General features: G+C 35.9%; 1 protein-coding gene across 2 annotated transcripts in view; it reads right to left on the bottom strand.

Annotated features, from left to right (window-relative positions):
* Nucleotides 1–14944, bottom strand: part of GPC6 (glypican 6) — a 1055524-nt gene that overhangs the window by 676053 nt on the left and 364527 nt on the right. The gene's annotated exons all lie outside the window — the stretch shown is intronic.

Genomic DNA, 14944 nt, shown 5'->3' with positions numbered 1-14944 from the left:
ATTTTTATTTAGAATAAGCTAAATACAGACACCTCCCAAAATACTTGTCATTTTTGAATGTTTAACCAAATAGCTTTTATTTGCTAACCGGTATATAAACATTTCAAGCAATCCTCAAAACAACCATATAAACAATACTATTATTATTCCAGTACTATATGGACGAAAAACTAATGCTTAGAAGGAATGTTACTCCCTAAAGCCACAGATCTAGACAGTGCAAAGAGGACACTGAAACATTGCCTCTAGGGACCAGGTTTTCTCTTACTTTCTCTAGCTCTAGAATTTTAGAATAATAAAATGTCAATGTTTAGTAAAGGACTTACAGACTATTGGCTTCAACTATTTTTTTTAGAAATGCAAATCACCTCTTATTTATTTATTTATTTATTTATTTATTTATTTATTTATTTTTGTTAACCCTAATCTGAGGATATTTTTCCATTGATATTTTCAGATAGAGTGGAAGGGAGTGAAGGAGAGAGAGACAAACATTTATGTGAGAGAGACACATCAATTGGTTGCCTCCCCCACAACCGGACTGGGACTGGGGATGGAACCCACAACCCAGGTACATTTCCTTAACTGGGAATTGAACCTGCAACCACTTGGTCCATGGGCCAGCATTCCAACCGTTAAGCCAAATTGGCCAGGGCCAAATCAACTCATCTTAATATCTATATTTTTATCTATATATTTAGCACAGTCGTATTGTTTAGTGGGCAATTCTATCTACTTCTAAGTTTCTTATAACAGAGCAGACACTAGACCATGTTTCATGATCATGAAGCCAGTGTGTGTTTTCATCACTTGAAAAGGAGAGGGTACAAAACAATTTTACATTGACCCAAACTGCTATCATTGCGTTTGAACTGTCATACATAAGAAAGATTTAGGTTAACTTTAAAGTCCAATATTATTGAGGTAGATCTGTCTCAGAAGCAGATATGTCTAATCAGACAGAGAAAAATTATATAAAAAGACTCAAAACATAAAAATTAAGTACATCTGTTTAATAGGACTTTATTAATGTGTGTCAGTATCTGTCAGATTCTCTTTTAAAAATTTGGTGTGAAGAAAACCACTGCATATATAGACATTCACTTGTCAAACAGTTGTAATTTCAACCTTTGCTCAAGGTGCAATGCTCGGGACTACATGGGATTCCAATCCAAAGCCAAGATCCAGTTGCAAAGGAGTGATGAGCTCTTGTGAGCCACACAGCTCCATGTTGTAACCTATATCACTTTAAGAAACTTATCAGGAAAAACATCATTATAGTCTCAGGAGCCTTTTCATGGGCTTGCTTTCTTCTGTACTTGTCAGTCTCTGAGTTCCTTACAGAGTTTTTTTATTATTATCTGGCCCTGGTATAGAGTATTTTACAAATAAACTTTTGTTAATATCTAGAGATTTACACAGAGTTCTTACAAATATTGTACTATTAAATGGATTCTTAGCCCTGGATTACATTAGAATCACCTGCTTACCACTAAAAACAGTGATACCTTTATCTGATTCCAACAGAATTCTAATAACTCCATACAATTAATCAGGGAATGTGCCTAAGAGATATATATTATATATATATATATGGCCTGTTTATTTTAAATTTCCACTTGATTATGTCTTGGTTATTCTGGTGTCTCTTTAAAACATATTCCTATAAGGACATCAAATTCAAGATATTATAAGACACAAGCAAATAAGGGATTGCTGCTGGGAAACATCTTGTTGGTAAATACACTCAACATGACATTTCAATGGAAAGTATAACTTCAGATGTAGAAGTATTTTAATATCTCTCTTTCCTTCCTTCTCCCCTGCTTCCTCCCCACCATTGGGTACTAGCTTTCAATGATAACTCATTAGAGCTTGGGTCACTACAAGATATAAAGACAAATGCCATGGGTCATTCTGAATATTTAAATATTTATGAATGCCAGTGTATCAAGAAGAAATGAGAAAAAGGAATATACATTAAATGCAAAAGAACTGAGCTCAGGCCTGGGGCCTGAAAGCAGACACAGAGTTAAGTGGAGAAGGTCTGCCTCACATACAGGATGTCAGGCCAGTAAAGAGAATATATAGGGATGGCTTTCCTAACAGCTTTGGAGACTGGCTGCATCCCAAACGGTTTTGGTAGGGCGAAGCACAGTTTGAGATGAACAGCTAACGGTGGCTACCATCTTTGTCTCATTCTCAGTGAAAAATGTCTAGCCTAGCTGCTAAAGGACTGGAGTTATTTAAAACATACAGTTGTCTCTCTTCCTTCTTGCAGCTATTATAGAGCAACTCATTCCAAAGCACACTCCTCCACGGTCAATCTGCAGCAGAAATTCATTGGATAGTCTCCTTTATAATAGGATCAATCTATAGTTATAATTTTCAACACATGCCCCATCAACCCTTGACCAGAATATTCTTATGCCATTCACAAAATTTGCTTACTACAAAGCACAATTCAGCACAATTTCTCCTAGGGATAACATTTAAATCTGGGCCCATTTTTCACTCAATAGTTGGAAAAAAAAAATGGCATTCTTTCTCCCAGTCTTCCTGGAGCCATGTAGCAAGACCATGGTCCCAGTCCCTATTATGGTACTTCCTTAGGGTAAGTTATATAATTCTAGTGTGTCCCATTTTTCTCCATTTCAAACAGAGCTGGTAAAAGGAAAAAGTTACTATAGCACATCACTCTTACAAAACATTTGTCACATGCTTTATCTCATACCATCTTCACCACTATTCTTTCGTGTGGGCATTTTTGTTCTCCCATATTACAGATAATTTTACTAAGTCTCAGAATTCAGTTAATTTTTTTAGCTAGTATGTTGCAGAATCAAGATCCAATCAGTCTTCTCTGCACATCCTGTGCTCTGTATTTCTGCCGCTGAAACCCAGCCCTTGCTCCTAGGAGAATGGTACATTCTACTCCCACTCAACTCAGGTGGGTCACGAGCTATGTCACAGAAGCTAACTGCCTCTGCCAGTGCTCCATTTTAAAGGAAAATAATAAACAGGAGTAGCATTTACCTAGTTTCTTCTAAAAATCTCAATGTAAATGAACGCACTCTCCTAGAAGACTGTCTTGAATGAGTTCAAAGAGCTTTGGAATAACCAGCAGATTCACCCTCTTCTTCAGCATCTCTCACCCCAAGTCCAGATCTAGAGACCGATAAGGAAGAGTAGAAAAGTTTCCCAGTGGTAAAGCCTAAAATTAGAATTATATGTAAAGATGACAAAATGTGAACAGATTGAACAAACAGACTGATTCTTAAGGACAAAGCTTGAATTTTCATATTCTTCTAGAATCATAAGACTGTGGTTTTATAACACAGTTAACTAAACATTTTCTGTAAGTATTTTCACGTCATGTCTTACTGCATTTAGAGGTGACAAGAGCAATTTAACACTTCAATCACTGACATGCAATAAGTTCTATAAACATGGTAATCCCTGATTTACTGACTTTTTCAAGGAGTTAAATTTCTAAATATCTACTATAACAGGTCCTAAAACATACATATGAAAGAAAGTTAAGGACAGAAAAATAACTCTGATAGAATAGGGAATTGGCTCATAAGTAATTGAAATCCATATTTTTACCTTCCAAATTGTTTTAGAAATGATAATTTTTAACTTAATGCTTTTAAAAGTGCTTGATATCCATTTTTTTCCAGATTAGAGAACTTTATGTAGCATAATAATATAGGTACAATATTTTAATTCAAGAGGAAAATTATTATTTTTCATATTCCTATCCTTTGAGTTACAAAAGTAATGTCATGCTGAAAATAGTGATTCAAAGAAAACTGTTTAAAGTTTCTAAAATACAATGAATAAATACCCCGAACCCTATTCCAATACAATCTCACATGCTCAATATTAATCTGCCCTGTGTGTGTGTGTGTGTGTGTGTGTGTGTACATATATACAGACTCAAACATATGCATATATATTCAATTATATATATCTTTCTTACTAGCAAAGTTAATTTGAGTTAAGAAAAAAAATGTTTATTTTAAGACACTTTCTGAGACAGTAGGGCAAGGCACAGGAAATGTAACAGTCATTGAAGTCAACTATTTAAAGGAATTATGGCTTTGTTATGCCGAAGATTAAAGATCATGATCAAATTACTTAATATGTGCCTCAATTAACTCATTGATAAAATGAGATTAAATTTTGTGATCATTTAAAAAGATATTATATGTAATATATCCCCAGTAGAGTTTAACATAGTATAAGTACTCAATAAAGGCTGGATGGAGATAGTTATTATTGACCCACATTGCTTTAAAAATGCTTTATCAATTAAGATAATTACAGGCTAATGTTTTGATTACCAAGTGACTCAATTCACGTCATAGATAATCAGGATGACCAATTCTACCAGTTTCCTGGGAGCTAAGGAACTGAGTTCCTCAAACTCAGGACACTCAGTGCTAAAGCTGTTGGTACTGAAATTCTCAGACGAGGAGTTGGGCCTATATACAATAGGAAAAAATATAGGAGAGTAGAGGGGAACGGGAAATAAAAATCATTTCACTGTGGGTGTCTTTTAACCATTGTTACATGGTCATGAAGCAGAACTAACATCGCCTTCAGCTTCTCTAACTCCCGAGATCATCAGTGTGCTAAGCCTGCTCTCTCCTGCAAAGTCTGCGGCCTGTGCTCAAGACTTCAGAGTGCTCACCTTCTGGTTTTCAGTTGCTCTGTGCTTATGCTTCTACAATTTGAATATTGCATAAACACTACTGAATATTTCTTAAGTAAGTAGGACATTTCAGGAGAGAAATAAAAAATTCAAACATAGAAGCAAATGGGAATAATAAAAACGAAAAGAACAGTTTCTGAAAAGAAAAACAATGAGCTTAACATTAGGTTGGAAATAGTATGTATAGAGGAGAATTAGTGACCTTGAAGACAGATCAATAATAAAGACTAAAGTAAAATAAACAGAGATTCAGGAAATTATGGGATAATATAAAATGAAATACAAGCCCTCAGCAAAACAAATAAAAAAAAGAAAGAAAGAAAAAGCACACAAATTATCAAAAGGAAAATGGAAAGAAAAAAAAAACATTGTTACAGACTGCCACAGATATTAAAATAAAAATAAGGGCTTAGCCAGCATGGCTCAGTGCTTGAGCGTCGACCCATGTGTCAAGAGGTTGCCAGTTCAATTCCCGGTCAAGGCACATGTCCAGGTTGTGGGCCCAATCCCCAGTGGGGGCCATGCAGGAGGCAGCCAGTTGATGTTCTCTCTCATTGATGTTTCTATCTCTCTCTCCCTGTCCCTTCCTTTCTCTCTAAAATCAATAAAGAAAAATAAATAAATAAATAAAAATAAGGGTTTTTATGACCAATATTATGCTACTAAATGTGACCATTTTGGATATAAACAAACTCCTTGAAAAAAATGCAACTTGCCAAAAATTAAACAAAAAAGACAGCAAATCAGAAAAGTCTATGTCTATCAAAGCAATTGTAATTATAATAAAAATAAATTTTTTCCCATTAAGAAACTTCAGGTATATATGCTTTCACTATTGAGTTCTATTAAACATTCAAGGAACAAGTAATACTGATCCAGTATTACACATATCTCCTAGAAAATAAAGGAGAAAAAACTAACTCATTTTATAATCCTGATACTGAAATCTGACAACCATATCACATGAAAAGAAAACTGCATATCTGTAGGCCTCATGAATAAAAATATCTTCAGTAAAATATCTGTAGGCTTCATGAACAAAAATATCTTCAATAAAATACTTGCAAAACTCACCCAGCTAAATACAAACATTAGATAATACATCATAACAAAGTTTATCCAAGGAAGACCAGACTTCTTCAACATTTAAAAATCAATCAGTGTAATCCACCATATTAACAAAGTAAAAACAAAAAACATAGGACCATCTCAACAGTTGCCCAAACAAGATTTGACAAACACTGTCACTGCCTTGACATTACCGTTATTATTGACATTATTAAACATTGGCAATCGTGAAAAATATAGAAATATCTGTTGCTAGCAAAAACGTAAAATGTTAAAACTCATTTAGAAAAGTTTAGCATTTTTTGGAAGTTAAACGTGCTTACTATATTATAAAAAATTAATCTTACCATGATTATATTAATACAACAGGCTACTACTCAAAAATTTAAAAAGAACAAAGTACTGTTTTATGCAACCATGTAGATGCACCTCAGAAACAGTATGTTTTATAAAAGAACCAGTTTTAGAATAGTATGTACTGCATGCTACCATTTATATGAACAGGCAAAAACAAAACAATCTACTGTGAGACTGAATCAGATGAGTGGTTTGGAGAAGTGGAGGCTGGGAGGAAGACCTAAAATTGGGGCATAAAAGAATTTTAAGGCTGACAGAAATACTATAAATCTTGATTTGGATGATGATAACAACAGTGATAATGTATATGAAAACATCACATTTTACATTTACAATGTATTTTATGTAAATTAAATGACAATAAAGTATTTTTTAACCCCTCAAATTCAAGGCTATTTGACTGGGTTGACTATAAATGTGAATTAAATACATACTCCCTAGTCCACACTGATATCCATAAACTGTGCAATCAATATGCGTTTATGATTTATAAAAAGGTTAAAACTACACCAATCAGGTTGTTGGGCCTGTAAATAGTGAAAATTATATAAAATGCAATAGTTTTAATAAATATAGATTATACATGAAAATATAACATTATCTTCCCCTGGCCAGGTAGCTCAGTTGTTTAGAGCATCTTCCCAGTACATCAAGGTTGTGGGTTCAATCCCCGGTTAGGGCACATACAAGAAGCAACTAATAAATGCATAAATAAATGAAACAACAAACGGATCTCTCTTCCTCTCCAATCAATAAAAAGAAAAATACCAACAAGCAAAAACCATTATCTTCCCCTGGAACATTCCAGTGTGCTCACTGTTGCAGTTTTCCAGGTATAGGAGAGACGGCAGGGCAGTCCTAACGAAAGAAATGCTCCTTTCTTTATACTATCATGTAATACCCGTAAATCTACTATAAGGGAACCCTTTAATTTGGTGATCATTTATTTCGGCTATAAAAATCGATAATAGCTGCTGTGTCTTTCAACATTATTTGATCATTTTCTTGTCTTGATTTACTTGCTGACACTGACTACATCAAATAAGTTTCCTTTTTCATGTATTCCCTTTACAATTATTCCAAAATTAGCTGAATTTTAATCAATTCACTGGATAATTTTGGAAAGATTCTGAAACTATTTCATGTGGATTTACTCTTTTATATAATTCCACTTTTCTCTTTATGGCCCCTTGAACCGTTTTATTAACAAAAAAACCAACAAGGTCATAGATACTTTAAAATTCCATATTTTACTGTTCATCTCCCTACTATAAATTGTAATGGTGGCAATCACTACTAGCAGTACTTTTATTTTTTAAAGGAATATGATACACTTATATTCAAATATATCAATCCAAATTCATTTATATATTCAAACACACACACACACACACGCACTTTGCAAGGTAAAATTATCAAATTAACCATGCTATAACATAAATGCAATTCTCAAACCAGAAGGTTAGCATTTAACATTTGCATGGAATCTTTGCCATATAAAGATAACTAAACTAGCCCAGCCAGTGTGGCTCAGAGGACTGAGAGTTCCTGATTTGATTCCAGGTCAGGGCACATGCCTGGGTTTCAGGCTTGATCCTCAGTAGGGGGCATGCAGGAGGCATCCGATCAATGTTTCTCTCTCACAATGATGTCTCTCTCTCTCTCTCTCCCTTCCCCTCTCTCTAGAAAATCAGTAAAAACATATTTAAAAAAAATAACTAAAGAAAGCAAGTTCTTTCTATTGTTACACAAACACAAGACTTATAGGTTTAACGTAACATTTTCAGATTCCACTTGTAGCAGGTGTTTGCAAAAATATTGACTTCACTAGCTGCCAGTGTGTCATTCCTCCCTCCAAATTTAGGAGATTTGTTAGTGTGCGCATAGATTTTCAAGGTAGCATTCGTGCTCTTTCCCCTGTGCATCATTTCCTTGATATAGAATTTCCACAACCATGGTTGCAAAAAATGTTTAAACAGAGAACATTTTGGTATGTTTGTAAGTGGGATCCATCGTTCACTGACATGCCACCATGAGGATATATTTAAATCTTTACACTTGCCTTGCCTTATCAAAAGAGCAGTTTGGCATTTGGTATTTGGAGACAGCTATAAAGCTGCACCATCTGTACCACTCTGTTTCAAGAGGGGCATCAATTTTTATCCTTACTGGATCCTACAGGGATACTCTGCTAAAACTCAGCACATGCATGACTCAGCTATAATTCAGTCACCTAACGGTGGCCAAGGGTATACGTGGCGGAGAGAAGCACTTGAGTTCATGTATTTCGGTGAAAAAGAAAACTGTTCCTAATATTCAATCACAAGGTTCACTTGTATTGGCTGAGAAAATATCTGGTTATGGTGTTCCCTCAAAATTCATTTTGAAAATTTGCCTTTAAAGAAAATATTCTTTACTCCATTTGACAATAAAAGCAAGTTTGTTCATCCATGAGTTTTATTTGGGAGAGCAAAATGTAGACTTACATAACCCAACACATTTGTTATGCACAGAAATTAGAGGTGTTCCAATTATAAAAGTATAGATTGACTCCCTTTTCTTTAAAAATTAAACTAATTAAAGTACAAAAAAAATCACTGGGTAAATCAGAGCATTAGAGACTATCAGAGAACTATTAGTAGGAAAGACACTATTATATCTAAGCAAAAAAAATAAAAAACATAAAAAGGGGTAACTACAAATAAATTAAGAAAAATGATCTGAACTGACCTTCATTTCCTCTGAACATACCAAAGAATAAATGAGCTGAAGCAACATGTAAAATTCACATTTTGCACTGATAATGCACTCTTTCCAGGCTGAGAATGCTGTTACACTTTGGAAAAAGCGATAGGAAAAATGGATTTTCATTTCTCTAGACAGGTAAAGTGCAATACTGGCACTGGCCAATTTGGCTCAGCAGTACAGCGTCAGCCTGTGGACCAAGGAGTTGCGGGTTCGATGCCGGCCAAACGCATGTACCTCGGTCGCAGTTCGTTCCCGGCCGTGGTCGGGGCCAAGCAGGAGACAACCAATCTATGTGTCTCTCTCACATTAATGTTTCTCTCTCTCTCTCTCCCCCCCTCCCTCCCACAGTATTTGAAAATAAATGGAAAAATATCCTTGAGTGAAGATTTTTTTTTAAATGTCAGGCTGAATGAATAGAAAACCATCTCTCAATGGCCTATCCAATTTTTTCTTTAAATATATTTTATTTGTTTTTTAGAGAAAGATAGAAACATTAATGTGTGAAAGAAACATTGCTTGGCTGCCTCCTGCACACCCCCTACTGGGGATCAACCTGCAACCTGGGCATGTGCTCTGCCTTGGAATTGAACAAGGAACCAGGACCTCTCAGTCCATGGGACGATGCTCAATCCACTGAGCCACACTGGCCGGGCAGCCTATCCAAAATTAAAATGCCTTAGCTTTGTGAATTTCTTTGAGATAAAATTTTAAGTGACTAATATTATTTTTATTACCTGACAAGTTCTGATGCTCTGATCATTCCTAGAGAAGTTTGGATATCCTAAGGCTGAAAAGTATTTAACTCGGGGCAACATCATAGAACTAACATTAATCCTAAACACACACACACACACAGATGAAATTATGCATGTGAAATGGCACGATGAGCTGCCAGAATCCAAGATTCATTTGTACACTTGTGTTCTTTAGAGTTCAATTACTTTCTGGTATTATTTACTCTTAATCATGACAGGTGTATCCTTATTTAGAGAAGAATATAATTGGACATGCAATTTCTTTCAATTTACAAGATTTCTTCGAGAAGCCTAATACAGCCTAGGATGCCACAGAGGACAGATGAGCTCACATATGATATTGATAACCACAGGACACTTTCAGAGAGGCTGCTGACACCCAAGGGAGAGGAACTGAGGTTAGCAAACCACTGGCCTCATTCATCATATTCCGACAACTGCCTAAATAAAGTGTCTGTTTCTCTCTCCACAAGCTGCTGCTTTATGTATAAAAGTGCCAGGTGCATGGACACGATTTCTAGACATCAGTGTGTCTTCCTGAATCAGTATTCTAGCATTTCCCCCTAGGTACTTGAATATTATGAGTTGCACATAAAGAAACATAAATGTTATACTTTTAAAAGTAGGCTATTCTAACCCAAATTTAAATAGCTTAACTGCTCTATGTAAAATCATTCCCTTTGGCAGATGTATTTTTATAGAGAAAGTCAAATAAAGTATTCTAGTGCATACCAAAACTGTGATATTCAATATCTTAGCAAATAGCTCCTGAAAAAACAAAATATCCATCTTTTTGAACATTATTTATTGCCAATATATTGGACATTGAACATTTATTTATTGCCAATATATTGGACATTGAATGTCATTTAAAAACAAGGATTTACATGTTTAAAGGGGGAGGCGAATAAAATCAGTTCTGGGAAGTTTAAACCCAGTTTTTCTAACAAACATTGGTGGAGACAATAAAGGGTCCATCTTCCTTCCATGGAGTTCTCTCAAGGATATAAGGGGGAAGATGGTGGAAACTCAAAAGCCACTAGGAGCCCTGGCTGGTGTGGCTCAGTTGGTTGGGTGGAGTCCGGTGCACCAAAAGGCTGCTGGTTGGATTCCCAGTCAGGGCACATGCCGAGTTTGCAGGCTTGATCCCTGGTAGGGGGCGTTTGGGAGGCAGCAGATAGATGTTTCTCTCTCTGTGTCTCTCCCTCTTCTTTCCTCTCTGTCTCTAAACAAACAAAAACAAAAATAAAAATCAAGAACTATAATTTTTAAAAAGCCACTACACCATCTTCCGCTCTACAGAGATGAAATGTCCCACAAGTGAGTTAATGACCCCTAGCATCCTGGCTGGGTTTGGAAGCGTGCTGCTGTTCTGTTTGCCTGGGTTTCCTACTGGCTGTGAAGTCATGGCTGCATGCTGGCAGGGCCAGAGGGCCAAGGGCAAGAAGCGGGAAAACAAGCAAGACAAGTGTTGTGGAAACTGGAATGAAGTCACGGAGGAGGAGTTACAAATCATGACCATGACATAGTATAAGAGATCAACCAAATATTGAAATATTACCAAGAAATTCATTGCTAATCAATACACATGGACTAGAACCAAGACAGGAAAATCTATTAAGGCGTTTCTAAAAAAATCTTTGAATTAGACAAACAGGAAGAGGCAAAATGCATTTTTAATTTGTTTCTTGTGAACCAGTTATTGAAAAAAGTCAACTCTGGCAGAGTTAAAATGTCTGAGATCAATCAAGACTTCTATATGGTTTTCCTTTTCTTAAACTGGAGTTTTAATGGTGGTTATGGTGGTTATCTGTTTTTCCTCCATTAAGCTTAAATTTATCATTAAGCCCAGTGGTTCTCAACTCTGGCTGAACATTGAAATCACCTGGGGAGCATTTACAGGCTACCGATGTCCAGGGCCGAGGCCCAGGGTTCTGATTTAATTAGTCTAAAATGGAATATGGGCATTGGTGTTTGTTAATGGCTCCCCAGGTAATTCTGATGTGCAACCTGCTTTGAGAACCACTGATTTGACTCTTATTTTGCAGGACTGGGAAGCGAAGAGACTGGCCTGAACAGGTAGAGCAAGGGTACCCCCGACAGACTGGAGACCCAGGTTCCCTCCTGGCCTCCACAGGCACTGCCTGATCTAGATGGCACACCCGTGGGAAGGAAGTGTGCCTGCGGATGTATGGATTACGTTAAGGGAGCTCTGAATTAGGGTCTGAAACAGTCAGTTGACTCTCTCTGGGGGCTGAACCCGAACAATACTGGGTGAGGCAAAAGTAGGTTTACAGTTGTTTGTATAAAAAGTAATATAGTAATCAAGAAATAATAGCACAAGAATAAACTCCATGTTTGACGTACACACAACTGTAAACCTACTTGTGCCATCCCTGTGTCAGTAGAAGGAATCGTCAGCCAGGATGAACACACTGTGCAGAAAGCCAGTTTGTAGCCAATGAGAAAAGTGACATTTCAGCCCCTCCTTGTGGTACCTCCAGGGCCTCCCTACCTACACCACCTTGCTCCCTGAAGTTTCGCTGTTTCTTAGACCAGCTCTCATTCTTTCTGATAAATTGTTTAGGTTCAAGAAAAAGAAGAGATCCTACAAAGCAAAACTTTTAGAATCTATGAAGCTCGTCTTTATTTCCTAAAATAACTCAAAGAAAAATAAGACAACTCTGCCGATGGTTTTTAAAACATGCAGGTGTTTTGAATATTTTTAACAAAACAATTCGAATAATGTTCTGCATTTTAAATATCTTGTCGGAGGGTCCCAGGGCCATGATTAACCAAATAGAAACAGGCAGCGTTCACTTAAAAGAGCTTTGTGAGTGGCCCTTGCTGAACTGGCACATGTAGATGTAGATGTAGAGACCGAGAAAAGCTCTAATATTTGTGGACTTCTTTCCTTGTTCCCATATACTTAACACTTTTTTATGAACTCCTTTTTTCAAGGAAGTCTGAAAGCAGGAACATCTGCTAACCTGCAATTATGAGCGCTGACAGTATATCATCAGAGTACACACAAGCAGATTCAGAAAATGTGACTTGGAAAGAAACGATGACAGGCCTGAGCGCAGAACAGTATGCAATGATCCAAAGGTGCACTCATGCATCTTTTATGTATTCAGGTATTTGGACTGAATTTCAGATACTTAAGATGCCTATTAACCTTAACCAATGACTGAATTGACTGGGAATGTTAAAAAAAATAAAGACAAAAACAAGCACATGTTGCCTTTTATCTGAGTAATCTAGTAGCTACTGACAGTCTGGGAAAATGTATTTGATCAAAGAATTCTGGTTCTAAAAATTATGGTATTTTGCTTTGTATATAGCCCTTGACATTTTTTTTTCTTCCATGAAACTGAATACCCTCTATATTTTTCTCTCTGTTAGAAAGTCTCTCTCTCTATGCAAATATATTTTATACGCACACATACACACAAATATATTAATATATATATATATTTTTTTTTCATTCACAGCTCTAAGCTCCCTTTTTCCATTTTTTCAGGGAGCACAATGACAGAGAAGGCTCCTTCTAAGGTCAGGCTGTATGACAATGAAAACCTCTTTGACCCCTCACTAATTGACTAGTGTTTCCTACGAAGTCTATCATAGAGTTGATTGAAGCTCTTTCTAGAGCAAAGAGCCCGATGGTAAGAATTTCTTTTGGAACCCAATTATATAACTCCATCTATAATATTTCTCACATTGCCCTATCAATATATGCTTGGGAAAATGAAACCATATTTACAAGTTTGGGGCTAGAAAATTACCTTATATACATTCAGATTCCTAAGATCTTATCCAAAAATAAAGATTTAGTATAGAGTATTTGAACTATGTCAGCAAGAGTTTCAGGATCCAATTATTTGGTAACTTGATCCTTCAGAATTATAAAAAACATAAAATTTGCATCACAAATGTTTATTTCTTTTTCTCTAGTTGACAATTTTGCTGCTATATCTATTCCTGAATGTTTCAGTGTTTTATCCGAAGGAAGATGAATGTGTTTATTTGTTTGTTTATTTTAAAGAGAGAGAAATGGGGTGAGGGAGAGAGAGAAATGTGTTGTTCCTCTTATTTATGCATTCAATAGTTGCTTCTTGTATTGCCCTGACCTGGAGATGGAACCCACAACCTTGGCACATTGAGACGGCACACTAACCAACTGAGCTACCTGGCCAGGGCTTTGTTTATGCAATTTCTAAAATAGGGTAATCTATTCACCAGAAGTGCCTGTACATACTGAGTCATATAATATGCTGTGGAATAAAGTTAGAAAAGATTCTGGATGTTTATAATATTGCATTTTAACCACACGACAGGACTTGCCTCCCTTTCTTCCTATAATAATAGATTCCCGGTCTACATAAACATAACAGTCCAAGGGTTCTTAACTAAAGCAGACAACTGCCTTTAACAATATACATATGTGGTATTTTCTCTGCATTCCAGAGTAATTCTGAAGTTCTCAATGAAGAAAGCCAAAGACAAATTTCATAAAATTTAACAGAAGCTAAATTGACCTAAGAGTCTTAAGTATTGTAATAAACAGCAGAGAATAAAAATCTCACTGTTCTTTCATAGACCTTTTTTTATTACTACTGAAAAGACAATCTATAGTTTGTGCATACTTATACAAATGGAAAAGTACCATGAGTTGTGTTAGCTTTAGACTCTATTTCACAAAATGAGCTAAAACTTTAAAAAATAATAGTGTTCATAAAAAGGAAGTTAAAAAAAAGTTTAACAAAATAATTTTAAAAAATATAGTACATTAAATTATACAAAATTGGCCCTGGCCAGTTTGGCTCAGCGGTTGGAGCGTCAGCCTGCGGACCAGAGAGTGCCGGGTTCGGTTCCCACTAGGGGCATATACGAAAAAAAACAAACAAAAAAAAACAACTATACAAAATTGCTGATACTCAATGATCTGACAGCAAAAAATAGATTAATATGGTTCAATTTGCTAGTACTTGATTATGTGAGTATATAGAAAAATATGACTAAAAAAAACTCATCATCTGTTGATCATATGCGCAAGTAGGTGTCACTGAACATGTTTAAAAAAAAAATACGCGAAGAGTCAACAAAACAATAATTTACAGAAATCATTTTGCCTTTTAGAGACCAAGCCTTAATGCATTGTACTTTTCAACAATGAACCAATTCGAAAGAGGCTCAGCAGATATTCAGAGAGAGAAGGACTTTGGCATTAGCTGTGTGATGTCACTACATAACTTTTAAGTATCTTCCAATGATGCAACTGTGCACTTTGGAG

The sequence above is a fragment of the Molossus molossus genome, unplaced genomic scaffold, assembly GCF_014108415.1.
Source record: "Molossus molossus isolate mMolMol1 unplaced genomic scaffold, mMolMol1.p scaffold_m16_p_9, whole genome shotgun sequence".
Classification (NCBI taxonomy): Eukaryota; Metazoa; Chordata; class Mammalia; order Chiroptera; family Molossidae; genus Molossus; species Molossus molossus.
Note: the sequence above shows the minus strand (reverse complement) of the source record. Positions and strands in the feature narration are given on the sequence as shown.